Source organism: Eurosta solidaginis, chromosome X (genome assembly GCF_040869045.1).
Source record: "Eurosta solidaginis isolate ZX-2024a chromosome X, ASM4086904v1, whole genome shotgun sequence".
In the NCBI taxonomy this organism is placed as follows: domain Eukaryota; kingdom Metazoa; phylum Arthropoda; class Insecta; order Diptera; family Tephritidae; genus Eurosta; species Eurosta solidaginis.
In genome coordinates this window covers 71,846,980-71,873,839 of record NC_090324.1, presented here as the reverse complement: position 1 = coordinate 71,873,839, position 26,860 = coordinate 71,846,980, and the positions used below count along the sequence as shown (strand labels likewise).

The following is a 26,860-nucleotide window of genomic DNA, read 5'->3' as shown; positions in this document are numbered from 1 at the left end:
AAGGAGGAAATCAATAAAAAAATATTTGCAATCCAAAAAAATAACTATTTTATCAATGAAACTTATTTCTAATAGCTAATTCAATTTCAACAAATTTAATCTAAATAATTCAAACAGGCAGTAAAAAAAATAATTTAACTAGGCTAATTTCTATATATACGTATATAGATTACTATATGTAGGCAGCTTTATACTTTTATGTATGGAAAAAAAATTCAAGATAAAAATGTTAAAAAGGCAAAACAAAAAAAAAAAGGGGGTAAGACAATAAAAATTCAAAGGTTAGTAGGAAAAAGGAAACTTTTAAAGTTACGATTCGCGAGGAACAAAAAAAAATTTCCAATGAACCAAAATCAAATGTCGGGATTATCGTACCGCCTCCGTTATGCAAACACTCAGTTGTATGGTATATGTGTGTTTACGTATATACATAGTGCAAGAAAACATTAACATAACTTAATAACTAGCACCTTCCGATCTATCCAGCAACGAAGGCGACTGCGTCGAAGAAAGAGGGGGTGGCTGAAAAGTTGAAAGTGCATACATAAACTGACATATACGTATGAGCGGATTCTGTGTTGGAAGTTTTTCAAACCTACCAGTGATGGAGGGAGAGGAGATATTTTCTGTTTTGACTTCATTCAGACATGCGGTCGCGGTCCAAATCAAAGTAAAAATATTTCCTCCCTTTTTTTATGCCGGAAAAAATTCTATTAATAATAAATAAAAAGGTGATCAAATAAAATACAAAACAGGTAAGGACGGGGCTGTCTTCGGCTGTGCCAAAGACTTCATACCTTTCATGAATGAGGCTGAACAATAATCTTATCCCGTTCGTAAACTCCAAATAATCGGATGTATAAGATAAGAAATATATAGCGAACAGATGTACATACCTAAACGATTTTTAAGATAAATATAAAATAAAAAATTGCAAAAAACCCCCTTATCTGGAGGATCGGTTGTATGGGATATATATTATATATAGCTCCGATCGAAATGATTTTTACAGGAAATCTTCTAATGATATATTAGAATATATATCACCAAGTTTCACGTTTTTATATTGCAAACTAAGGGAGAAATGGCCAAAAATCTTTCTATCTGAACGATCGGTTGTATGGATAGGTATATACTATATACATATAGCTCCGATCAAAGTGATTTTTTTAGGAAATCTTCTATGATATATTAGAAGTTGTTGAGAAGTCGAGAGGAACGGACGTGTTTAAGATCGCTCGTTGAATTTTGTTTGCAAAAATGGTGAAACCCTTTGAATAATTATTAAAAGTGACAAATATGTGAAATAGAGACTCTGTAAGCAGATCAGTTCACTTTTAATTTAACAAAATCTAATATCAATAACGATTCAAAACCTAGTGAAATACCATATAAATATTTAATAATTCTATACCGGTGAGAAAGTGACTCAAGTCTAGCGAATAGAAACGCATACATATGCATATATAATTACAAATTAACACAAGACGAAAACGGCATAGTGAAAACGATAGCAAAGGCAATATGTCTGAAAGCGAAAATAAGTGTGACAAGTGCAAACTTGCAATTCGCGAGGAGACGGGAATTAGATGTGTGGGTGTGTGTGCGAAAGTATACCACTCGGCAGCAAAATGTTCCGGCTTGGATAGCTATAAAGCTACTGTAATAGGAACACATCCAATGGTGAATTTTATTTGCGAAGAGTGTATTACATACATACATAATATTGATCTGGTATTGCGAGACATGCAAGAGAGTGTTAATAGGAACAGTGGCTATTTAAAAGAATACAAAAACGAATTTGAAGAAGCTTTAAAAACCAACCAAAAAGGGATGCGGGCGTTAATGAAAACAATGGAGGAAAAATACAATGAACGCTTGGCGACCTTAAAAATGCATCAAGAAATGTATATTAAAAATGCAGCTGAAATTAAGAAGGTGCGGGAGATAGCATAGAAAATAAAAAATCAAGCTGAAGTAGTGGGGAGGGAGAATGAGAAATTTTGTAGTGAAATAAAAACAATAGCAAAGGAGAAAAACGATGGGATACCACAACAAACATATGCAAATATTCTAAGAACGGGTGAAAATAAAAACACAGCTACGGCCGTTCCAGAGCTTAAGAAACGGGCTCCTATTATTGTTAAACCGAAGGCAAAACAAACTAGTGAAAGAACAAGGCAAGATCTAAATAATAACCCTAACGAGCTAAAGATAACAGACATTAAAGCGGGCCATAATGGTATTATGGTGATCGATAGTATTAATGAAGATGAAAGAAATAAGATTAAACAAATTATGGATAAAAAATAAGTGATGAATATGAAATAAAGATACCACGTGACTATAAACCAAAATTATTTATAACACGCATGCAGTTTGAAAAGAATAGAGATGACCTGATCGAGTGTCTAAGAAAGCAAAACAAATGCCTAGAACAGGGTGAAATAAAAATTATTAACAAAGCAATATAATGTTAAAACTAACAACAAAAACTATTACAACGCAATATTGGAGGTGGACGAGGAAATGTTTACTAATGCTTTAAAATTGGATAAGCTCAACGTAGGATGGTAAAGATGCAAAGTTTACGATGGCGTTGATGTGACAACGTGTTTCAAATGGAGAAGATACAATCACAAGGCGACTGAATGCAAAAACGAGGAAGTTGTACCAAATGCTTGGGTAAGCATAAGATCATTGAATGTAATGAACAACCAGCAAACAAGTGTATAAACTGCATAATGAGAACTTAAATCTAGGACTAGATGTCAATCACTCGTGCAATAGCAGACAGTGCCCAGTCTACCTAAAGCACTTGAATGCAAAAAAACAAAGGCTAGGATACTAGCAGCGAACACCCAACGCACTGATAAGCCCGCCACAATCCAATGAGATACCGCTGAAGAAAATTCGATACAAAGAAAGACTGAATATTAACAGCATAGTATCAAACAAATGTGCCCTGGAAGTGTTGGCTGAAGTACATACACCAAGTATCATATTATGTTCGGAAACGTGTACAACGAAAGATGTTGAAGACAACGAATTAGAAATAGCATCGTATAATATGGTTAGATGCGACTCGCACAGCAGGCATACAGGAGGAGTACTAGTGTATGTTCATAGGACAGTGGAGATAAATGTAATTTATAATGCTAGTGTCAATATGAACTTATGGTGCATTATAATATAATTGAAAAAAAGTCGATAAAAAGTGGCAAATAGGGGTTCTGTATCATTCGCCAAGCACAAGTGATGCAGCGTTTATCGAGTACCTAAATGAAATATTAATCGATAAATTTGAAAGAAGTAAATGTAATATACTAATCGGGGATTTTAATATAAACATGAACTACATATCAACATATAGTACAAAATTGAATGAGATATTTTCTGTGATGGGTATGACCCAAAAAGTAGAATTTAATACTCGAATTACAGATGCAAGTGCATCTAAAATTGATTTATTATATTCAAATTCAGATGAAATTCAGTGCAATAATTTGCCTGCATACAAAATTTCAGATCACGAAACAATAATGTTCAACATTAAAACGTCTAAATCATACCAGATGAGAATGACCAAGAAAATCACAGCTTGGGATAAATATAATAGTGAAATCTTAATAAGCATCCTGAGATCATGTAACTTCAACATAAATGAAAACCTACTAATTGATGAGAAAGTCGAATTAGTGAACAACATAATAATGCAAGCTATGGAAAGTTTAACGTATGAAAAAGAAGTTCATATCAAGCTAATGAATAAATGGTACGACAGAGAATTGGCGCAAATGAATAAATGCAAATATAATAATTATAAGCTTGCAATACAAACAGGTGATTGGAACGAATATAAAAATATAAATCGTATCTACAAAAAGGCGGCCACCGTGGTGTGATGGTAGCGTGCTCCGCCTATCACACCGTATGCCCTGGGTTCAACTCCCGGGCAAAGCAACATCAAAATTTTAGAAATAAGGTTTTTCAATTAGAAGAAAATTTTTCTAAGCGGGGTCGCCCCTCGGCAGTGTCTGGCAAGCGCTCCGAGTGTATTTCTGCCATGAAAAGCTCTCAGTGAAAACTCATCTGCCTTGCAGATGCCGTTCGGAGTCGGCATAAAACATGTAGGTCCCGTCCGGCCAATTTGTAGGGAAAAATCAAGGAGAGCACGACGCAAATTAGAAGAGAAGCTCGGCCTTAGATCTCTTCGGAGGTTATCGCGACTTACATTTATTTATTTTTTTCATCTACAAAAAGCTAGTAAAAATAAAGAAAGTTAAATATATGGAAAATAAAGTCGAAATGAATGAAAATAACGCCAAAGAAATGTGGAAACATCTTAAGCAAGCGGTTTGCTTAACGAGAGATAACGAAGGGATTAAAAAGGCGATAATAGATGGTATGATGGTAGAAAATGAAACTGAGCTGGCAAATGGTCTAAATAGGTTCTTTATAAATAGCGAATAAATAGAAATTAATAACATCATAGAACCTTGCCGTGTAGCACTAAGTGATGTACAAGTCAATTGTAGATTAAAGTTTGCCAAAATAACAACAGATGAAGTTATTAATATTCTGAAAGAGTTCAAATATAAAATAGGCGGCAGAAAACTTTTATCTGATGGAGTACTTAAAGACTGTATATCGTATACAGGATATTTCTACGCACAAATAATCAATAACAGCCTAGAAGAGGGTCTTGTACCAGAAAAGTGGAAAACGTCAACGGTGATACCAGTGGAAAAAGTTAAAAAAACAGTAAAACCTGAAGAACTTAGACCCATAAACATCCTGCCTAGTGATTGTAAAATACTTGAAGTTTATGTTAAGAACCAGTTAACGAAATACCTTGAAGATAATAATATACTAGCCCACCAACAGTCAGGCTTTAGAAAGAAACATTCATGTGAGACAGCTCTTAATTTGGTGATGCATGACTGGAAAGCAGAGTTAAATAATAAAAAAGTGGTTGTTTCAGTCTTCCTAGACCTCAAACGAGCTTTTGAAACAGTGGATGGGGAGATCTTAATCAAAAAAATGCAACGTATTGGTATAACTGGTATAGAACTTGACTGGTTTCGCAGCTATTTGAAACAGAGGAGACAGAAAACGGTTATAAATACCGTGATGTCTGATGAATTGGAAGTACCCATAGGGTTACCACAAGGCTCAGTTTTGGCACCGATACTGTTCTTAATTTATATTAATGATATAGTTAACGCTATTGAAGGTTGTGAAATTAAACTATTCGCTGATGATGCATTAATAATGATTAGTGAGAATAATATTAATTCTGCACTTTCTAAAATACAACATGAACTGAATAACCTGTATAAATGGTTGTGCGGAAATAGACTGAAACTTAATATAAATAAAACGAAATTTATGATAATAACAAGGAGGAACGTTAATGAGGATATAATTGGTTTAAAAATAAATGATGAAAGCATACAAAAAGTTGACAGTATAAAATATTTGGGAATTATAATTGACAACAAACTCAAGTTTGAAGAACATATAAACTACACAGTCCAGAAAGTTGCGAAAAAAATTGGGGTTATGCAGAGAACATCCAAATATATTCAAAAAAAGTACAAAATAATTATATATAAGTCCATTATAGAACCGCACTTTGTAAACTGCCCATCTATTCTATTCATTGTGTCAGACAAAGAAATAGATAAACTTCAAAAGATGCAAAACAGATGTATGAGATTAATTCTTACAAAACCTAGAGATACTCGTACGGCTGATATGCTGAGAAGTTTGAACTGGTTAAGTGTCAAGCAAAAGATTTTTTCACGCTATGAAGTTTATATTTAATATTAAAAGTGAAAATGTACCTGAATATCTAAGTAAAAACGTAGTATTAGTTAAGCAAACACATAACATTAATACAAGAAATAAACACAATTTCAAACTGCCTTTATTCAGAACTGAAATAGATCAGCAAAATATTTTTTATAAAGTCTAAAAAGTTTCAATGAACTGCCTATAGATATAAAAAGTTGTAATGAAATCGTAGCTTTTAAAGCAAAACTTTATGAATATTGTAAAACCTTAGCAATAAGATAGTAAATTGTAATATAATTTAATTTATTAATTAGGCTTTTTTGCGGTAATAAATAAATGAAATGAAATGAAATGAAATAAATATCACCAAATTTAACGTTTTTATATTGGATATTAAAGGAGAAATGGCCTTAAATCTTTCTATCTGAACGATCGGTTGTATGGGATATATATTATATTTAGCTCCGATCGAAATGATTTTTTCATGAAATCGTCTATGATATATTAGAATAAATATCACCAAGTTTAATGTTTTTATATTGGAAATTAACGGAGAAATTTCCAAAAATCGTTGTTTGGGATATATGTTACCACGGCACATATTTATATAATATAAAAAAACAAATATTCAGACACATAATACTCCAGACATAACAAACTGACAAAATTGCTGAAGCCGCAACACATACAAAGCAAACCGTGTGAACAGTAAGCGGTAAATGGAAACCAAATTAAACTAAACAAACTCACCTGTGGGAAGCGCGTGATCAGCAGTTTTCACTTTCATCGCGGTAAGGCAAACGTAGGTTAGATTGTAAGCATTATTATTGTGTAAAGTCATATATAAGTTTGCATTCAATAAAGGAGCACGTCTCCCGTGTAAAAAATATATTTTTTTAGAGTTTCCAATTTTTAAAAGTTTAACTTATATACTATTTATAGCTCCGATCAAAGTGATTTTTTTCAGAAAATCTTCTATGATGTATTAAAATATATATCACCGAGTTTCACGTTCATACTTTCTAAATTAAGGGAGAAATGACCAAAAATCTTTGTACCTGAACGATCGGTTGTAGGGGATATAACTATATATATCTCCGATCAAAGTGATTTTTTCAGGATATCTTCTATGATATATTAGAATATATATCACCGAGTTTCACTTTTATACTTTTGTAAGATGACCATCGTGGTCATCTGTATGTAGAATACGGCTTGCCTATTTAAATTGTACAATTGCTTGCACTACTTTCGCACGCGCGTAGTTTCTACTTGAAATAAATTGTTCAGACACCGGTTTATTTACAACGTATACACTTGTATATATTTTATTAAAATATTATATAAATTATAATGAAAGGTATCACTGACTATATACTAATATGTTAAATTAGTTTTAGCTCTCTGATATACTTCCGGTCCAGTTGAATGCGCGTAAAAACTGCCGTCATTCATTTTGACATTTCGTGAGGGAACCCTCATTGTGAATGTAAGGTGTGTTTAATAAGTATTGTTTGGCATTTATGTTTCAAGCAACAATTAAACATAAGGGTTACTTTACATCATCCTCCTTTGGAAAAGAAGAATTGGCCAAATTCTTATGTCCCAAAAGCGATGTAAATCTACATCTATGTTTAGATCTAAATTAAGAATTAAATTCTAAAGTCTAGTTCTAAAGTAGGACTTAGATTTATTTTTTATAATTAAAAAAAATTTTTTTTTTGTTTTAATTCTAATGTATGAATTAAGTTCTTCAGTTTTAATGATTGTTTAAATGTATTTCATTTCATTATCTTTTTTTCAAATTTGGAAGAAAAAACATTTTGTTTCTAATTTAACAATAGAGATTAACTTTAAATAATCTTGAATTTAAAAATTTAATTTAATTAATTTTTCTTATTCTATTTTTATGTAATATTTTTTCTTTTTTCGTTTCGTCATCAATTAACGTGACGTTAACACCGTCAATACCTATTACGGTATAAGGACCAATATAAATATTACTACCCTGCAAAACTCGTGTGACCAAAAACGCACACAGCCACACGAATTTTTGACAGGGGTGACGATTTGGAATGAAAAATTGTGCAAATGAAATAGCATGCTGACAAATTTTGCTTTCCCACAATGTATCGTGCTCTCTCGCACCTATTATTTTTATAGGGATAGCAAAATACGTCATTTTTTCGTGCAAAAAAATCCGCCATTTCTAATTCAGCAGAGACAGCAAAACATTTGGTGGTGGAAAATTTTTTCAATTTTCAGAGTTTTAAATGGAATATCTCCGGAAAGATTTAAAATTAAGAGGGAGTTCTCCAGATCACAAATATATATATTTAAAGTGCGCAAACTTATAACTTAAAAGTTATTTGGTGTTAAAGTTTGCAAATTTCTATACAAATTTTATATGTGTATACGTATATATATGTGGCAGCACAGCTTTGTAATGTCATCAATAATATATATATATATATATATATATGTGCATTGCTACAAAAGCGCGATTGATTTAATAAAAACATTTATAATAAGTAAAAACAATGCAAAAATGAAATGTGAAATATACAAAAATGCAATTTAAGTTTATCGTTGCCAATTTATATAGATATGTATGTGGATTAAGGTTTTGAAAGATGTGTAAATTGTAATTTAAAGTGCTATAGAAATTTGCTAAATTTGCAAACTTTAACAACAAATAACTTTTAAATTATAAGTTTGCGCACTTTAAAATATATATATTTGTGATCGGGAGAACTCCCTCTTTCATTTGATACCAAGTTCTACCCCGAACTCGGGGGTGCTATTCTAAAATTTTGCCAAAGTCTTTAATATACAATGATTTTTGCTGTTTATTTCGACAAAAATGTTTGATTTTATTTTTGTGCTCATCGAAAGAATTCACAATTATATAGCACCATGCCGCGAATTATGATAAAAGGTGGTGTGTGGAGAAACACTGAGGTAAGCATTTGACGCGATTGGTTACTCTTGGCCGTTTATTAACTAAATGGATAACTTTCAGGATGAAATCCTCAAAGCAGCTGTAATGAAATATGGCAAAAACCAGTGGTCACGTATTGCATCACTGCTGCACCGCAAATCTGCCAAGCAATGTAAGGCACGCTGGTACGAATGGCTTGATCCTAGCATAAAGAAGATAGAATGGTCACGGGAGGACGATGAAAAGTTTTTGCATTTTGCCAAATTAATGCCAATACAATGGCGTACAATTGCGCCGATTATTTCAGAGGGTTAACTGGCACCAATTGTTCACACCAAATTTTTAGGTACAGGATTCCCACGGGTAGGTGAGGTTGGCAATCACAACCCCTGAGTCATTTTGGTCGGCAGGTATGCCGCGGATATATTCTTGGCACTTGTTATTGATGGCTTTTATGATGCCACCAACACAACCTGGACAGACGCCAATGCTCAATCAACCACCCAAGCCGGGTCAACCCCCAATACCCGGACACGTCCGGACGTCCTGGTTATAATGTATGCTAATACAACTAATAATTTACAATGACCTGCACCTGTTACTGGTAAATATCAACAGCCGCAACAGTATGATCAAACCCAGCGCCGTTTAGATCCCGATCAGATGCCAAATCCGATAAGCGTTATGAGTGAAAATCAAAATAGCGCTGGTGGTGCTTTTATTACTAATGAATAGGGTTTATTACCACCATTGGTGACCACAAAATATGTGGTAGAAGATCATGGTAACTCCTCGCCACGTTACGTTAGGTATCGATAATCGAAATTAATGTTTTGTTTGGCAATTACATTGATCTTTCTTCTTTGCAGGTCGTCTTTGTATTGCATAACTGCAACAGCTGATTTATTAAAAACAACAGCTTTGTCCATTACACTTACCGTCTCATCAATGGCACGCACGGTTGAGGGTGAATATGAGCCACCCATTGTAAATTTTGGTGAATTGGGTGCAATTAGATGTAATCGTTGCAAGGCTCAATAGCAACTTGTAGATGCTGGTCGTCGTTTCCAATGTCTAATGTGTAAAGTAACAAGAGATGGTAAAAAAAATCTTTCACTTTTACTTGTGTTCATTGATCCATATTTTTTCTCAACAGTGCAACTGCATATTTCCAACATTTGGGCCATACCGGACAGCGTGTCGATAAATATGAATGTCCTGAACTTGTATTGGATACATGAGTATTTGTGTAAAAAAGGCTTGGGTACCGATAGCTCTCATGGTAAACCTCAACTCATATCCAACATCAATGCCTCGCATTCAATTGTGGCACTGTATGCACTACATTGGGTTCATGTAGTATGGACAAGCATATTGTTGATTCCAGTGGTAAGGCCACAATTTCAAATGATGGGGCAACCATTATGAAACTATTGGATATTGTGAATCCAGCCGTAAAACTCTAGTAGACATCGCCAAATTTCAAAATGCTGAGGTAAGTTTTTTTTTATATTAGAATGTGTAGAATAAAAATGTTTCTCTTATCAGGTCGGCGATGGCACCACTTCAGTAGTATTTTAAGCATGTGAAATCTTAAAACAAGTTAAGCCAGATGTTGAGGAAGGCGTGCATGCACGTATCATCATTAAAGCTATACGTAAAGCATTACAATTATGCATGCTAAAATATGACATGGCTGTACATGTCGAAGCGCCAATCAAAGGAGCAACAAAGTGCTTTATTGGAAAAATGATCTACCACAGCAATGTCCTCCAATGTCCAAGAGTATCAGAAAATTGTTGATGCTGAATGGCGTATTCTGTAGAATAAACTAGCTAAGTAAGGCGCCAATGTTGTGTTTTCTAAATTACCAATTGGTGATGTTGCTACACAGTATTTTCCAGATCGTGATATGTTCTGTGCTGTTCATGTACCAGAAGAAGATTGGAAACGTAGAATGAAAGCTTGTGGTGGTGCTGTTATGACTACAGCTAATGATATTAATTCAAGTGTTTTGGGTCAATGTGATTACTTTGAAGAACGTCAGGTTGGTGGTGAACGTTTCAACATTTTCCAAGGTTTGACATTAATTTCATTTTTATAGTTTATAATTATTTAAAGGTTGCGTTAATGCTAGAACAAGTACATTGATTTTCCGTGGCAGTGTTGAACAATTTTTGGAAGAAACTGAGCTTCGTTACATGATGCTATAATGCTTGTGCGGCGTACAATTAAACATGATTCTGTTGTTGCTGGTAAGTCAAAATACAAATGGAAAAAAATGTCTAATCTTAGGGCCTCATTCTCTATTACGAAACGAACTTTCGATGCGGATCAGAGACGAATCGCTAGCGTATTTGCACTATGTTAAACAATGGCAACTTATCACTTGACAATTACTTTTGCCTTCCTGTTAGTTAGAAAGGTAAAGACCGAACGAAAATGATAGAGAATACCATTGCTAGACAAAATCGTTTGGAGGCGAATCGTTCGTCTGAGCTATCGTTCGCAATACAGAATGAAGCCTTTAAATTGTTAAGTAATATAATGAAAAGATTGTGTCCAAATACCCCCCAGCGGGTTGGGGGTCAGAATTTACCCGCGGTAGGTGTGCCTGTCGTAAGAGGCGACTAAAATACCAGATTCAAGGGGCTGTGTAGCGCAACCCTTCAGGTTGCCACCACAATATATAGCTTCTCCAAAGCCAATCGTCAACCTCACCTATCCGCGGCGAATCTTGTTTCACTAACAGACGAGGACCGGGGGGGGGGGGGGGGGGAGGGATGGCCTGAAGGTTTAATGTGGCCACATCAATCGTTCCCGAGATGGTCGGGCTAGCACTTTAATGGTGCTGTGTTACCGGAGCGTACCGCCTTCGGGGAGCAACCTTATCGCTACAAAAACAACAACAACATTGTGTCCAAATCCCGAAAAAAAACTATAAAATTTGTGTCAGTGAAATGATAATTATTGCTTTTGGTTGTTAGTTTTGAGGTATCGTCACCGAGTTCCTTATGATCGTATATGCCGGTTCTTTTGCATTCTTTTACATGCATAAAGTGCCGTTGAAGCCTTCCTCACCCTCTCCTCCACGTTGAGCTTCCATGACAGCTTACTGTCTAGGATCATTTCTAGATATTTTGTGCAAGGTTTCTCCCGTAGGGTCGCCCCTTCTAACTTAGGCCTGGTGCAATTAGGGGCCTTGTACCTCTTTGTAAACAAGACCATATGCAACGTCATCTGCAGTCATCAGTTGGTTAATGACCAGCGTCCACAGAAGAGGTGATAGCACCCCTCCCTGCGGAGTGCCCCTGTCCACTAATTTCGTGGCCGCGTACAATCCCCATTGCGATGTAATCTTACTGCAGTTTAACATGCAGTCGATCCATCTGGGTAAGGCTGGATGTACTTTAACGTAATTAAGACCATCAATAATCGCCCATTTAGAAAGCCCCGGCAATGCGAAGACTTCTAGAGCATATTCATTATATTCCAGGGCTTTTTAAACGGTTTTATTTAGCTTGAGTTGACAGGCTGCACGGCCGCATGCACGGCCGTTGTGAACGAATCTTGTATATGAAATTTAAGTAACTTCCCAATAAGCTACAAGCTTGAAACTTGGAATATAGTTCAGAACCCGATGACAATGCAATAATAAGAAAAAAAATCGCCGCTAGGTGGCGCAAGGATCGAGATATTCGGAAAATTCGCATTTGTGGTCCGATTTGGCTCATATTTGGAACACATAATACATGAAGGAATAGAAATCGACCTGTGAAAAAAATCGCCGCTAGGTGGCGCATGGATCGAGATATTCGCAAAATTCGCATTTGTAGTCCGATTTGGCTCATATTTGGAATACATAATACATGCAAGAATAGAAATCGACCTGTAGGGCTGGATGTACTTTAACGTAATTAAGACCATCAATAATCGCCCATTTAGAAAGCCCCGGCAATGCGAAGACTTCTAGAGCATATTCCTTATATTCCAGGGCTTTTTAAACGGTTTTATTTAGCTTGAGTTGACAGGCTGCACGGCCGCATGCACGGCCGTTGTGAACGAATCTTGTAATTGAAATTTAAGTAACTTCCCAATAAGCTACAAGCTTGAAACTTGGAATATAGTTCAGAACCCGATGACAATGCAATAATAAGAAAAAAAATCGCCGCTAGGTGGCGCATGGATCGAGATATTCCCAAAAATCGTACTTGTTGTCCGATTTGGCTCATATTTGGAACACATAATACATACATGAATAGAAAGCGACCTATGATACCCGATTTGGCTCATATTTGGAACAAATATTGCATACAGTCCAGTAGAAGTGACATCAAAATATTTTGGAGTTGGAGGAGGGACAAGCATACGTGGCGCAGAGTCGAGTAAAGTCTTGGGAAGGATTATGTATTGAGGACTTAGGTTGTTATAAATTGTCAGGAAAGAGTCCTTGTAATAATGAGTCACTAAATGAACTAAATAGAATGAGAAATAATAGGCAATTAAATAAAGACTAAAAACTTAAAAATAAAATTATTAAAAAAAAATTTTTAAGTTAAACGGTTTTATTGAAAACAATACTTACATGAAATAATAAAAATACGAAAAGCTAGAAAATAATTAGGTTGGTCCTAGGTACTAGTCATCACACTCCTTATCAATCTAGGGCGTTGATCAGACAATTAAATAAAAGCGTTGGACGCGTCATACTTCTATTGATAGTCATAAGTAAAACCAACTGAACCTTAATCAGGTTATGCTACGCCTCACATTTTTAGAAATTTCACGCGCCCAACGCTTTTATTTAATTGTCTGATCAACGCCCTAAATTGATAAGGAGTGTGATGACTAGTACCTAGGACCTACGTAATTATTTTCTAGCTTTTCGTATTTTTATTATTTCATGTAAGTATTGTTTTCAATAAAACCGTTTAACTTAAAAATCTTTTTTTAATTATTTTATTCTATGCTTATTACCACCCTATGCAATGCGGTATCTACTGACTTGCCTTTGGTGTACGCCTGTTGTGTTGTGGAGAGCAGCTTTTCATCCACGTTGGACTTTATGTACATGTTTGAGCAGAAATGATGTTAAGCTATTGGGTCTATAATCTTTGGGATACACGTGACCGATCTTCCCCGCCTTTGGTAGGAAAGCTACACGAGAAGTTCTGCAAGAGTGCGGTACATGATTCAGTTTATGCACCCATCGAATATTATTTTAAGCCATCCCACGACCGCCCTACTTGAAACTTGTAGCATGGCCGGACATGTACCATCTGAGCCCGGCGATTTCACCACCACTACGAGGTCCTCAGTAGTGTAATTAGGCAGCATATATGAATGCAGCTGTTTCTTTACCATTACTACAGCTCGCACCCGTCCTTACGTTTGCGCATAGTAAACGCCAAATCTGCGCGCGCTAAGTCCAGAAACCTTTCCTCCCGATGGAAGCCACGGCTCCTGGATCAGCGCGTTAGGAGGAGGAGTTCGCTCGACGCCACTTTACTGTGTTGGAGGTTTATCTGTAGGACTCGCAGCACCAATGCGCTGCTTGTCCCCCTCCAGCACCTTCATCGTGACGTCGTCGTCCTCCCCTAGCCCCTTTGGTTTAGAGTGTTCGAAGCCCCCTTCAGCCTCTTGTACCTGTTGTGCCGGGTGTTCCTCTGTGCGACTCACAACACCATCTGGCTGTTGGTCCCCTTCTAACACATTCGGGGTGACGTGGGCTACCTCCACCTGTCTTTTTTCCCTTAGGCTTTTGAGGTCCTTTTTGACTTCGCCCACGTCCAGCGTGTTAGGACTTTAATACCCGCGACTTTTTTTCCTGAGTCGCATATAAATTTTGCCTGTACCTAAGGACATTTTTCCAAGCTTCGCGTAAAATATATCCTCCGCCTGCTTGTTTATTTGGAAGATGTATAACTGACCTTCCTCCGTAGGCCGAGATACAGTAAGTACCTTCCAATCCTGTGTCGGTATGTTCGGATTCTGATTCTGCAAAGGTCGCAGTGTATCCTCCGACTTCATCACGCATGGTACCTCTTTGTAAAAAAGACCATATGCAACGTCATCTGCAGTCATCAGTTGGTTAATGACCAGCGTCCACAGAAGAGGTGATAGCACCCCTCCCTGCGGAGTGCCCCTGTCCTCTAATTTCGTGGCCGCGTACAATCCCCATTGCGATGTAATCTTACTGCAGTTTAACATGCAGTCGATCCATCTGGGTAAGGCTGGATGTACTTTAACGTAATTAAGACCATCAATAATCGCCCATTTAGAAAGCCCCGGCAATGCGAAGACTTCTAAAGCATATTCATTATATTCCAGGGCTTTTTAAACGGTTTTATTTAGCTTGAGTTGACAGGCTGCACGGCCGCATGCACGGCCGTTGTGAACGAATCTTGTATATGAAATTTAAGTAACTTCCCAATAAGCTACAAGCTTGAAACTTGGAATATAGTTCAGAACCCGATGACAATGCAATAATAAGAAAAAAAATCGCCGCTAGGTGGCGCAAGGATCGAGATATTCGCAAAATTCGCATTTGTGGTCCGATTTGGCTCATATTTGGAACACATAATACATGAAGGAATAGAAATCGACCTGTGAAAAAAATCGCCGCTAGGTGGCGCATGGATCGAGATATTCGCAAAATTCGCATTTGTAGTCCGATTTGGCTCATATTTGGAATACATAATACATGCAAGAATAGAAATCGACTTGTAGGGCTGGATGTACTTTAACGTAATTAAGACCATCAGTAATCGCTCATTTAGAAAGCCCCGGCAATGCGAAGACTTCTAGAGCATATTCCTTATATTCCAGGGCTTTTTAAACGGTTTTATTTAGCTTGAGTTGACAGGCTGCACGGCCGCATGCACGGCCGTTGTGAACGAATCTTGTAATTGAAATTTAAGTAACTTCCCAATAAGCTAAAAGCTTGAAACTTGGAATATAGTTCAGAACCCGATGACAATGCAATAATAAGAAAAAAAATCGCCGCTAGGTGGCGCATGGATCGAGATATTCCCAAAAATCGTACTTGTTGTCCGATTTGGCTCATATTTGGAACACATAATACATACATGAATAGAAAGCGACCTATGATACCCGATTTGGCTCATATTTGGAACAAATATTGCATACAGTCCAGTAGAAGTGACATCAAAATATTTTGGAGTTGGAGGAGGGACAAGCATACGTGGCGCATAGTCGAGTAAAGTCTTGGGAAGGATTATGTATTGAGGACTTAGGTTGTTACAAATTGTCAGGAAAGAGTCCTTGTAATAATGAGTCACTAAATGAACTAAATAGAATGAGAAATAATAGGCAATTAAATAAAGACTAAAAACTTAAAAATAAAATTATTAAAAAAAAATTTTTAAGTTAAACGGTTTTATTGAAAACAATACTTACATGAAATAATAAAAATACGAAAAGATAGAAAATAATTAGGTTGATCCTAGGTACTAGTCATCACACTCCTTATCAATCTAGGGCGTTGATCAGACAATTAAATAAAAGCGTTGGACGCGTCATATTTCTATTGATAGTCATAAGTAAAACCAACTGAACCTTAATCAGGTTATGCTACGCCTCACATTTTTAGAAATTTCACGCGCCCAACGCTTTTATTTAATTGTCTGATCAACGCCCTAGATTGATAAGGAGTGTGATGACTAGTACCTAGGACCTACCTAATTATTTTCTAGCTTTTCGTATTTTTATTATTTCATGTAAGTATTGTTTTCAATAAAACCGTTTAACTTAAAAATCTTTTTTTAATTATTTTATTCTATGCTTATTACCACCCTATGCAATGCGGTGTCTACTGACTTGCCTTTGGTGTACGCCTGTTGTGTTGTGGAGAGCAGCTTTTCATCCACGTTGGACTTTATGTACATGTTTGAGCAGAAATGATGTTAAGCTATTGGGTCTATAATCTTTGGGATACACGTGACCGATCTTCCCCGCCTTTGGTAGGAAAGCTACACGAGAAGTTCTGCAAGAGTGCGGTACATGATTCAGTTTATGCACCCATCGAATATTATTTTAAGCCATCCCACGACCGCCCTACTTGAAACTTGTAGCATGGCCGGACATGTACCATCTGAGCCCGGCGATTTCACCACCACTACGAGGTCCTCAGTAGTGTAATTAGGCAGCATATATGAATGCAGCTGTTTCTTTACCATTACTACAGCTCGCACCCGTCCTTACGTTTGCGCATAGTAAACGCCAAATCTGCGCGCGCTAAGTCCAGAAACCTTTCCTCCCGATGGAAGCCACGGCTCCTGGATCAGCGCGTTAGGAGGAGGAGTTCACTCGACGCCACTTTACTGTGTTGGAGGTTTATCTGTAGGACTCGCAGCACCAATGGGCTGCTTTTCCCCCTCCAGCACCTTCATCGTGACGTCGTCGTCCTCCCCTAGCCCCTTTGGTTTAGAGTGTTCGAAGCCCCCTTCAGCCTCTTGTACCTGTTGTGCCGGGTGTTCCTCTGTGCGACTCACAGCACCATCTGGCTGTTGGTCCCCTTCTAACACATTCGGGGTGACGTGGGCTACCTCCACCTGTCTTTTTTCCCTTAGGCTTTTGAGGTCCTTTTCGACTTCGCCCACGTCCAGCGTGTTAGGACTTTAATACCCGCGACTTTTTTTCCTGAGTCGCATATAAATTTTGCCTGTACCTAAGGACATTTTTCCAAGCTTCGCGTAAAATATATCCTCCGCCTGCTTGTTTATTTGGAAGATGTATAACTGACCTTCCTCCGTAGGCCGAGATACAGTAAGTACCTTCCAATCCTGTGTCGGCATGTTCGGATTCTGATTCTGCAAAAGTCGCAGTGTATCCTCCGACTTCATCACGCATGGTATCCATACCTTAACTTTTGGTACCTTGGGGATTTGCGCTTTATCCACCATCTCAAAACGCGCGTTCGTGCCCTGTCTTTGGAGGTTTGGAACCACTTCCTCCAGCCACCGCAATCTCGTGATGTTGTCGCACGCTATCATCTTCATACCATTATACCATCCCCCGAATCAAAGGTTGGAAGGAGCTTACTTGGTTATTCCCGCATCATCTTAAGCATTAAGCTAATAAGCTCCTCTTCTACAGATCTCCACCTTTCACTAGTCATCTGTTCGAAAGGACTGCTACGATCAACCAGCGCCACAGTCAGTGACTGCTTTGCCACATCAGTCATCTTCTCGGGAAAAGCCGGCGTCTTAGTGTTATTTCCCTTTGGCACCTCCGACAAAGCCGGAGTCTTAGCTCCCTTTAGCACCTCCGAGAAAGTCGGAGTCTTAGCGTTATCTCCCTTTGCCTTATCTCCTACTTCCATAGTTGGAACTTCCCTCTGACTCGCAGCCTTCGAGGTAGTTGCTAACTCGCTATTGGGGCCCATCTGTCGTACAGCTTTGGGCCTACTTGTCTTGTCTATGGGACTGCCCTGCGTCGCGGCTCTGGGACTGGGCCCTTTCTGCTTCTTGAAAGCAGGCTTGTCGCCTTCCGCCGAACGTTGCCTTTTCATTCTGCCATTCGACGCTTCTTCCTCCTCATACCGGTTGCAGAACCGAGTGTTTCTCGCAGCAAACCTTTTGAACTGCATTCGACCTACTTCTACCGCCTCATGAGCCCATGCCAAACGCTCGATCTCCTCTTCTGTTGGGTCCACCACTGCTCCCGAGCGTTGTACAATTCTTAGTACTGCACGGTACTTCGAGAGTGCTCTTTGCTCCGTACCCTTCTCCACTCTTCTACTCCTTTTTCAGTGGTGTGCTTCTCCAACACGGAGTTCATTGAATCAGCACTACTCTCGTTCCCCGAGTCCGACGCATCGCTTAATGCGTATTTGTCGTCCTTGGCTTGCGGCTCAGTCCTCTTCTTATCATCGTCCTTATGAAAATTAGGTAATGAGTCGTTCATCTTGGTCGTACGACCACCAGCCCGACAAGGCGGGCTCAGCGGTCCAGTATTATATACGGGGAAAGAACCGTCAGCCACAGCAGCGCCCCTTACTGTGGTAAGGCCATCAATACTTCCCGAGGTGGTCCGGTATCGGGAAGGCTCCGTTCGAATACAGCCGAATTTATCCCCTGGCTACAAATCGCCCAATAGGCACGGTCCGCATAACACCCTGGATTAGGGGGTTGGCAGTTCTTGGTCACCGACATCCCGCCGCCCTCCTATGAGGCGAAACGGAGTAGATGCCAGTCCTAAACAGCTCCTCCTCATAGTCGGGCGCTATGGAGATCGGCTAAGCCCTCACACCAACGACGATTTTCGTTACAATTGCTAGTGCATGCTCTCCAAGATGTAGATCCTGATCGAAAGTCACACCCAAAATTTTAGGGTGTAAGACAGTCGGTAGGATAATGCCATATGGTCGACATTTGGCGCGGTCATGTTTTAAATAAGGTCACCGATGATTTGGTTGGTGACAATATCAGGTTTCGCGAGGCGACAAAACTGGAGAGATTGGGGAGATAGCTGTTTATTTTATTACAAAGCTCATCGATGTAGGAAACAATAGCATAGGCGTAGAAGCAATAGTGACTCCTAGTGGTAAAGGTAGCTATTGATATGTAGAAGTTAAGCAGAAGTTTGAATATGAGTTTTTTTAAGTTATAGCAAAAAAATCGTTGAGGATTTTTAATATCTTACCAGGTACCTTCGTACATGTTCCTAAGAATGAAGAATAAAACCTATTCAAACTCAATTTTCACCAGGACAAAGCCGCTGAGACTTCGCTATACTTTAACATACAATACGTTACCCCATTTTAGCACAACTATCATTTTTTGATTTTATTAAATTTTATAAAATGTTTCTTCCTCTACAGTACCATTTCGGTATTGGATGGTAAACATGGCTTTTGCATTTACTCCATCAATTACTGTGACAAGGTGGAAGAAATCTATGCGCGTAAATCGCAACATATTATCTTGGTCGAGCGTTTCTTCAATAGCTCTCTAGTGGTGATGGTGACAGCAGAGAAACCCAACTGTTTACAAATGTTACACTTCAAAAAGAATCAAAATATCTGCCATTGCGTCTACGGCTCAAATACCCACAGTATATGAATGAATCGATTCCACCTAATTGTCTGCCTAACGGATAGTATACATATTCATCAAATCGAAAATATTGCACCAAAACGAACTGGGTCTGAATACTGAAACAGTACACATATTCAAAATCGATGCGGAGGCTGTGATGATGGTATAGGGTGAGTTGTTGAATAACATACGAAAACCACTTTATCCCATCTATATATTTGCATTACAGCTAAAGCTTTACAAACAGCAAAAATTGCTGGCGCCAAGCAATTGGAAAAGGCAGTGAAGTATTCATCACACTGTACGGATGGTGTAAAGTTAGAAACTGCTGTTGTAACAGCTGCCACCGACACAACGGTCATCTCTACTTCGCCGAGTAGCGGCTCGTCCAACTATCTATCGAAGACAGTATAATCATATCTTTTGCCAACACAGGTTAGCGATGTGCTTGCACATGAAAATATTTCAATTGGAAAACAAAAACCAATTAAGAGAGATTATGTTATTATTAAAGTACTTACTTTTCTTTATATCAACTGTATTAATTTAAGTTGCAATTTCATGTACATATATAATAAGGGATGTCGTGATGCGATTGCTGTCGGAATTAGATTTGAAACCAATCAATACTCCTGCTAAGGGTTGCAGAATTATTGCTTGAATGATTAGATTTAGAACAATAATAAGTCTGACTCAATTACAATTCATGCATTTTTAAGTTCATCAATTACGACAGCAATCGGATTCCACGACACCTTTGAATATTCTTGATCTGAAAAAAGAGTAAACCTAATCTGAATTTCTACTAAGCTTTAAGTTGTAGACTATTTAAATAATTGGAGTTTTTTCTGAAGCTTAAAATTATTTTCTGTTCGCTTGGAAAAGATTTCAATTAGAAAATAAAAACCAATAAGGCGAGTTTATTTATTATTAAAATTCTTACTTTTCTTTTTTATCAACTGTATTAATTTAAGTTACAATTTCATGTACATATATAATAAGGTATGTCGTGGTACGATTGCTGTTGGAATTAGATTTGAAACCAATCAATACTTCTGCTAGGGTTTCAGAATTATTGCTTGAATGATTAGATTTAGAACAATAATAAGTCTGACTCAATTACTAGTCCTACATTTTTTAATTCATATTTTACTTTATTACTTTCAAATTCAATTACGACAGCAATCCGATTCCACGACACCTTTGAATATTATTCTTGATTTGAAAACAAGAGTAAATCTAATCTGAATTTCTACTTAGCTTTAAGTTGTATACTTAAATTGATTCAAATAATCAAATTTTGTATTCGAAACCATGTAAACAACTCAAATTATACATGAATATAACACACTTCTGAATTGTCCAAATGTAAAGTTAGCTGCAGCAGCAATATAGCTCAAAGCAATTAATATATTTTTATGTTGTTATTAAAGTACTTACTTCCTTTTTATATTAAATGTATTAATTTAAGTTGCAATTTCATGAATATATGAGGCTCCAAAATGCAAAACCAGATGAATCCATGATATGTAAAACTTAGAAAAGCACAAAAAAGCTGAAATTTTGTAAATTGTTATGAATTTTCAATACGGGCTTTTAGAATGTTGCTAGGCGATGCAATATTGTCGCAATTTAAATATTATTTTAAAATTTTTAAATATCTGGTTTTGCATCTAGGCGCCTCATATATTCTTTATTTGGCAAAAATTGACTAAATCTAATGATATGTTTTAAATAAATGTTTATATTATATGTTATGTTTGGTTATTATAATTAAAAATAAATATTGAAAATTAAATTTTTTTGGTTCATATTTTATTCTCGTGGCTGCTACAGGTAAAGTAAATCGGCAAGTAAAATTCAAGTTATATGGCGGTTATATAAACGGTAAAACCGCAGTAAAATTGATTGTCAAATGACTCGAAAATGTAGAGGAAAAACCGGAAATTTGACCGCCATTTGACGAGCATTGTGACGTGTGTGAGCAGCACAGTACTATGCCCACATCCTATAATTGGGAGCGGAATGCACAATCACATAAATAGGTACGAAATGGGGAAAAAATGTAAAAAAATCTACTCTCGCTAGTGCAAACGTGACCAAAGAGGATAAATACAATAAGAGCCGTCACTCGTTATTTTGTGGCGAGTATATCGCTGGAAATTGAAAAAATTGATGCCGAATGTTTTCTGAGAGGGACATTTTTATTTGTCTCGCATTTATCCATGCCGTGTAGGCCCCTTGTGCAACTGTGATTTTTGGAAAGAGAATTAAATAAATACAGTCAAAAAAAAAAACACAAATACCCCACGAAAATGTATAGAAGACATTTATAAACATCTCGCCCAAAAAAAAGTAGCGACTACCTCTCAGTATACATCGAGTAAATGCCAAAAAAATAACGAGTGACGGCTCTTATTGTATTTATCCTCTTTGACGTGACTAAATTTTAACAAGGGCCGTGACCGCACAATGACGGTCAAATGACTAGTCAAATGACGTGGAGCGTTTTTGCAGGGTATGCTTGTCGCGGGGTTCTTTTTCAAGCAATACCTTGTCAAACACCTTGACAGATATTGGTTGTGAACTGATATAAGGTTTGATTTTTTAATTTGTGTTCTGTAACCGTTTTTTTTTGCTAATTCGTGAGTTTTTTGAAAACGAAATTTAACTTCTTTCGAATAGTTTTCTATGTTGTAAATCGGGTATATTTTATCGGTTTGCAGTTCATTTGGTAAATTAGCTGCTTTGCCAAATACTAATTCATATGGTGAGAATTTATTATCGAATACTGTGTTTGTTGTTGTGTTATTAAGAAAAGTGAAATATTTCAAGTAAACATCCCAGTCGGAAAAATTTGGATTTAGAAAAGATCTTAAATATTCATTGAAAACTCTGTGGTTTCGATCTACTGTGCCAAGAGTTTCATGATGGTACGCTGTGGAATTTGTTAATTCTGAAAAAATTTCATTTTTGTATTCGGTACCTAAATCAGTTTTGTTTTCATAATGCCATACGTTAGTATGAAATTTTCAAAAATAGCTGACGCAACCGTTTTTGCACTTTTATCAGGTATCGCAATCGTTATAAAGTATTTGCTGAGATCCCATATAATGGTTACAGCGAACTTGTTACCATTATCGGATTGAGGTAGAGGTCCTATAGTGTCAATAACAACAATGTGGAATGGCTTACAGGGTGTATCGGTTAGGACTAAATCTTCTTTTGTTTTTGGCTTTACCTTGTTTAGAAGACATTTTCCGCAGTTTTTAACAAATTTCGCTATATCGCGCGTCATGCCTTTCCAATAATATTTGGTTCTGAGTTTTGCATAAACTTTTTTGCTACCAAATTGTCCTCCTAAAATTGGGTCTGTATGGTAAATTGTTATCAGTTTTTGTTTTTTGTCTTCATCTGTCACAGTTTCTACGGGCTCGGTTAGGATGATTTCTAAAATTTTATTCCCAGTGGTTTTCAGATCTGATATCGAAAAATATTTAAATAGATTATAGTTTTTTTGCAATTCAATTATATTAATATTGCGCTTGCCAGCTTCTTTTTGGAGCTTCAAAAGTAATACATCTAAATGTATTGTTTTGTTAGCACACGCAATCTTAATTAACTCAATTTTTGTGTTTTAAATGCGCATTTATCTCAAAATTTGTAATTTTACCACTTTTGTCATAATTTATTTGGGTTTTTACTCTGGGTATTTTCTTTGAAAATTTGTTTGCAAAATTATCATAAACTTGTAATTTTATGTTTTCCTTTACTTTTTCTTCTTGGCCTATTTGTTGTTGCGTTAATTGTTCTTGTTTTGTCTGTGATCTTGTCTGTACCGCTAAAATTGATTTACCTGCATTTTTAATTTCTTCTATTGTGATGCGAGAGAGTGCATCTGCGCCTACGTTCGTTTTAACTTTTATGTATTCAATAGTGAAGTTGTATTCTGATATTTCAAGCCTAATACGTAAAAGTTTTGAAGAGGGGTCTTTCATATTAAACAAGTAAATTAATAGACGATGATCGGACTTGATGGTAAAGTGTGTGCCATATACGTATGGTCTGAATTGTTTTATTGCAAAAAATATAGCTAAAAGCTCTAGCTCAATTATTGATTTCTTTTGTTCTTAATTATTAAATGATTTGGATGCGAAACAAATTGGTAAGTCAATGCCATCTTTATTTTGACTTAAAATGGCACCACAACCAATTTTTGAAGCGTCGACAGTAATTATTAATTCTTTTTTGAAGTCTGGGTATTGGAGAATTTGGGGAGAATTTAAAGATTTTCGAAGTTTTTCAAATGCTGTATCACATGACTCATCCCATTTAAATTCCACTCTTTTCCTGCTGAGTTTATTTAAAGGTGCTGCTATTGAAGCAAAATTTGGTATAAACCTTCGATAGTAATTGGCGAATGCCACGAATCGTCTTACTGCATCTTTATCACAAGGTTTCGGATATTTATTTATTGCAAATATTTTAGAATTGTCCGGAAGTAGACCTTTTGATGAACATTTGTGTCCTAGGAAAGTGACTTCTGAACGCATGAAGTTGCATTTTTCGGGATTTAGGCGCAAATGAAATTTTTTGCATGTTTGAAAGACTTGTTCTAAATTTTTAAGATGGTGAGCTTCGCTACACCCAATGAATATCCCTGCAAACCATGACTACCCACTTTTAACCACTTTCCCTGAAATTCCAACACCATCGAAAATTTCTGTATCAAAAAATTCAAGTTTTTGGGATATTTTTCAGGGTGCAAAAAATGTCCCATAAATATAATGAGTGCGAATGAAACGACGTGTCTTGTTTAGAAAAAACCCAAAAATGGGAAATAAACAAAAATTATTTGACGTGCCATTGTCGTTGGAAATTTTCAAAAATTCAAGCGAAATTTTTGCAATTTTGCTTGAAATTATTAATTATTTGAGTTTTAATTGTGAAAAATATCAAAAAAGTGAACAAACGGTGAAGCACTCTTGCTTTTCATAAAACAATAGTGGAACGGACGACCATATTTCTAAGAACTGCCGTTTTCGTCGCCGCCATGCAGCAAGTACTCCAAAAAAATGTGTATTATTATCTTAAATTTATATATTATGGTGTCCAACATAATATAGAGATGCAACTGCGCTGATGCATCTATATATTATGATGAATACCAAAACAAGTGAAGTGCTAAGTCCCTGACAAATTTCAGGAAGATTTTATGGTGTCATCATAAATATATCTGTACATGCGCTGGGACATATATTCATAATGGTGTATATCAAAACGGGTTCAGTGCTAGGCCCCTGACAAAGTTCAGGAAGATTTCATGTTATCATAAAATATATATCTACATGCGCCTGTACATATATCCATAATAGTCTACACCAAAACCAGTTTAGTACTAGGCCCCTGACCAAGTTCATGAAGATTTCATCATGGTATCATAAAATATATATATGCATGCACCTGTACATATATGCATCATAGTGTATGTCAAAACGGGTTCAGTGCAAGGCTCCTGACAAAGTTCATGAAGATTTCATGATGTTATCATAAAATATATATATGCATGCGCCTGTACATATATCCATAATAGTGTACATTAAAACCAGTTCAGTGCAAGGCCCCTGACAAAGTTCAGGAAGATTTTATGCTGTCACCATAAAATATATATACGCATGCGCCTGTACATATATGGATAATAGTGTATGTCAAAACGGATTCAGTGCTAGGCCCCTGACAAAGTTCAGAAGATTTCATGATGTTATCATAAAATATATATGTACATGCGCTTGTACATATATGCATAATAGTGTACATCAAAACCAGTTTAGTGCTAGGCCCCTGACCAAGTTCATGAAGATTTCATGATGGTATCATAAAATGTATATATGCATGCACCTGTACATATATGCATCATAGTGTATGTCAAAACGGGTTCAGTGCAAGGCCCCTGACAAAGTTCATGAAGATTTCATAATGTTATCATAAAATATATATGTACATGCGCCTGTACATATATCCATAATAGTGTACATCAAAACCAGTTTAGTGCTAGGCCCCTGACCAAGTTCATGAAGATTTCATGATGTTATCATAAAATATATATGTACATGCGCCTGTACATATATCCATAATAGTGTACATCAAAACCAGTTCAGTGCAAGGCCCCTGACAAAGTTCAGGAAGATTTTATGTTGTCACCATAAAATATATATATGCATGCGCCTGCACATATATGGATAATAGTGTATGTCAAAACGGATTCAGTGCTAGGCCCCTCACAAAGTTCATGAAGATTTCATGATGTTATCATAAAATATATATACGCATGCGCCTGTACATATATCCATAATAGTGTACATCAAAACCAGTTTAGTGCTAGGCCCCTGACCAAGTTCATGAAGATTTCACGATGGTATCATAAAATATATATATGCATGCACCTGTACATATATGCATCATAGTGTATGTCAAAACGGGTTCAGTGCAAGGCCCCTGACAAAGTTCATGAAGATTTCATGATGTTATCATAAAATATATATGTATGTACATGCGCATGTACATATATCCATAATAGTGTACATCAAAACCAGTTCAGTGCAAGGCCCCTGACAAAGCTCAGGAAGATTTTATGTTGTCACCATAAAATATATATATGCATGCGCCTGCACATATATGGATAATAGTGTATGTCAAAACGGATTCCGTGATAGGCCCCTGACAAAGTTCATGAAGATTTCATGATGTTATCATAAAATATATATATGCATGCGCCTGTACATATATCCATAATAGTGTACATCAAAACCAGTTCAGTGCTAGGCCCCTGACCAAGTTCATGAAGATTTCATGATGGTATCATAAAATGTATATATGCATGCACCTGTACATATATGCATCATAGTGTATGTCAAAACGGGTTCAGTGCAAGGCCCCTGACAAAGTTCATGAAGATTTCATAATGTTATCATAAAATATATATGTACATGCGCCTGTACATATATCCATAATAGTGTACATCAAAACCAGTTCAGTGCAAGGCCCCTGACAAAGTTCAGGA

The 26,860-nt window shown here is 36.7% G+C and overlaps 1 protein-coding gene and 1 long non-coding RNA gene across 7 annotated transcripts in view; one reads left to right on the top strand and one right to left on the bottom strand.

Moving 5' to 3' along the window:
* Positions 1 to 26,860, bottom strand: part of anne (anne boleyn) — a 1,549,371-nt gene that overhangs the window by 1,374,525 nt on the left and 147,986 nt on the right. The gene's annotated exons all lie outside the window — the stretch shown is intronic.
* On the top strand, positions 10,080 to 10,989 carry LOC137234228 (uncharacterized). Of its 2 annotated transcripts, none has more exons than XR_010947738.1 (4): positions 10,080 to 10,235; positions 10,289 to 10,579; positions 10,635 to 10,787; positions 10,845 to 10,989. It is a non-coding gene; the product is annotated as an uncharacterized lncRNA (long non-coding RNA). The 2 variants fall into 2 exon arrangements; XR_010947737.1 differs by having other exon boundaries at positions 10,081 to 10,235; positions 10,645 to 10,787.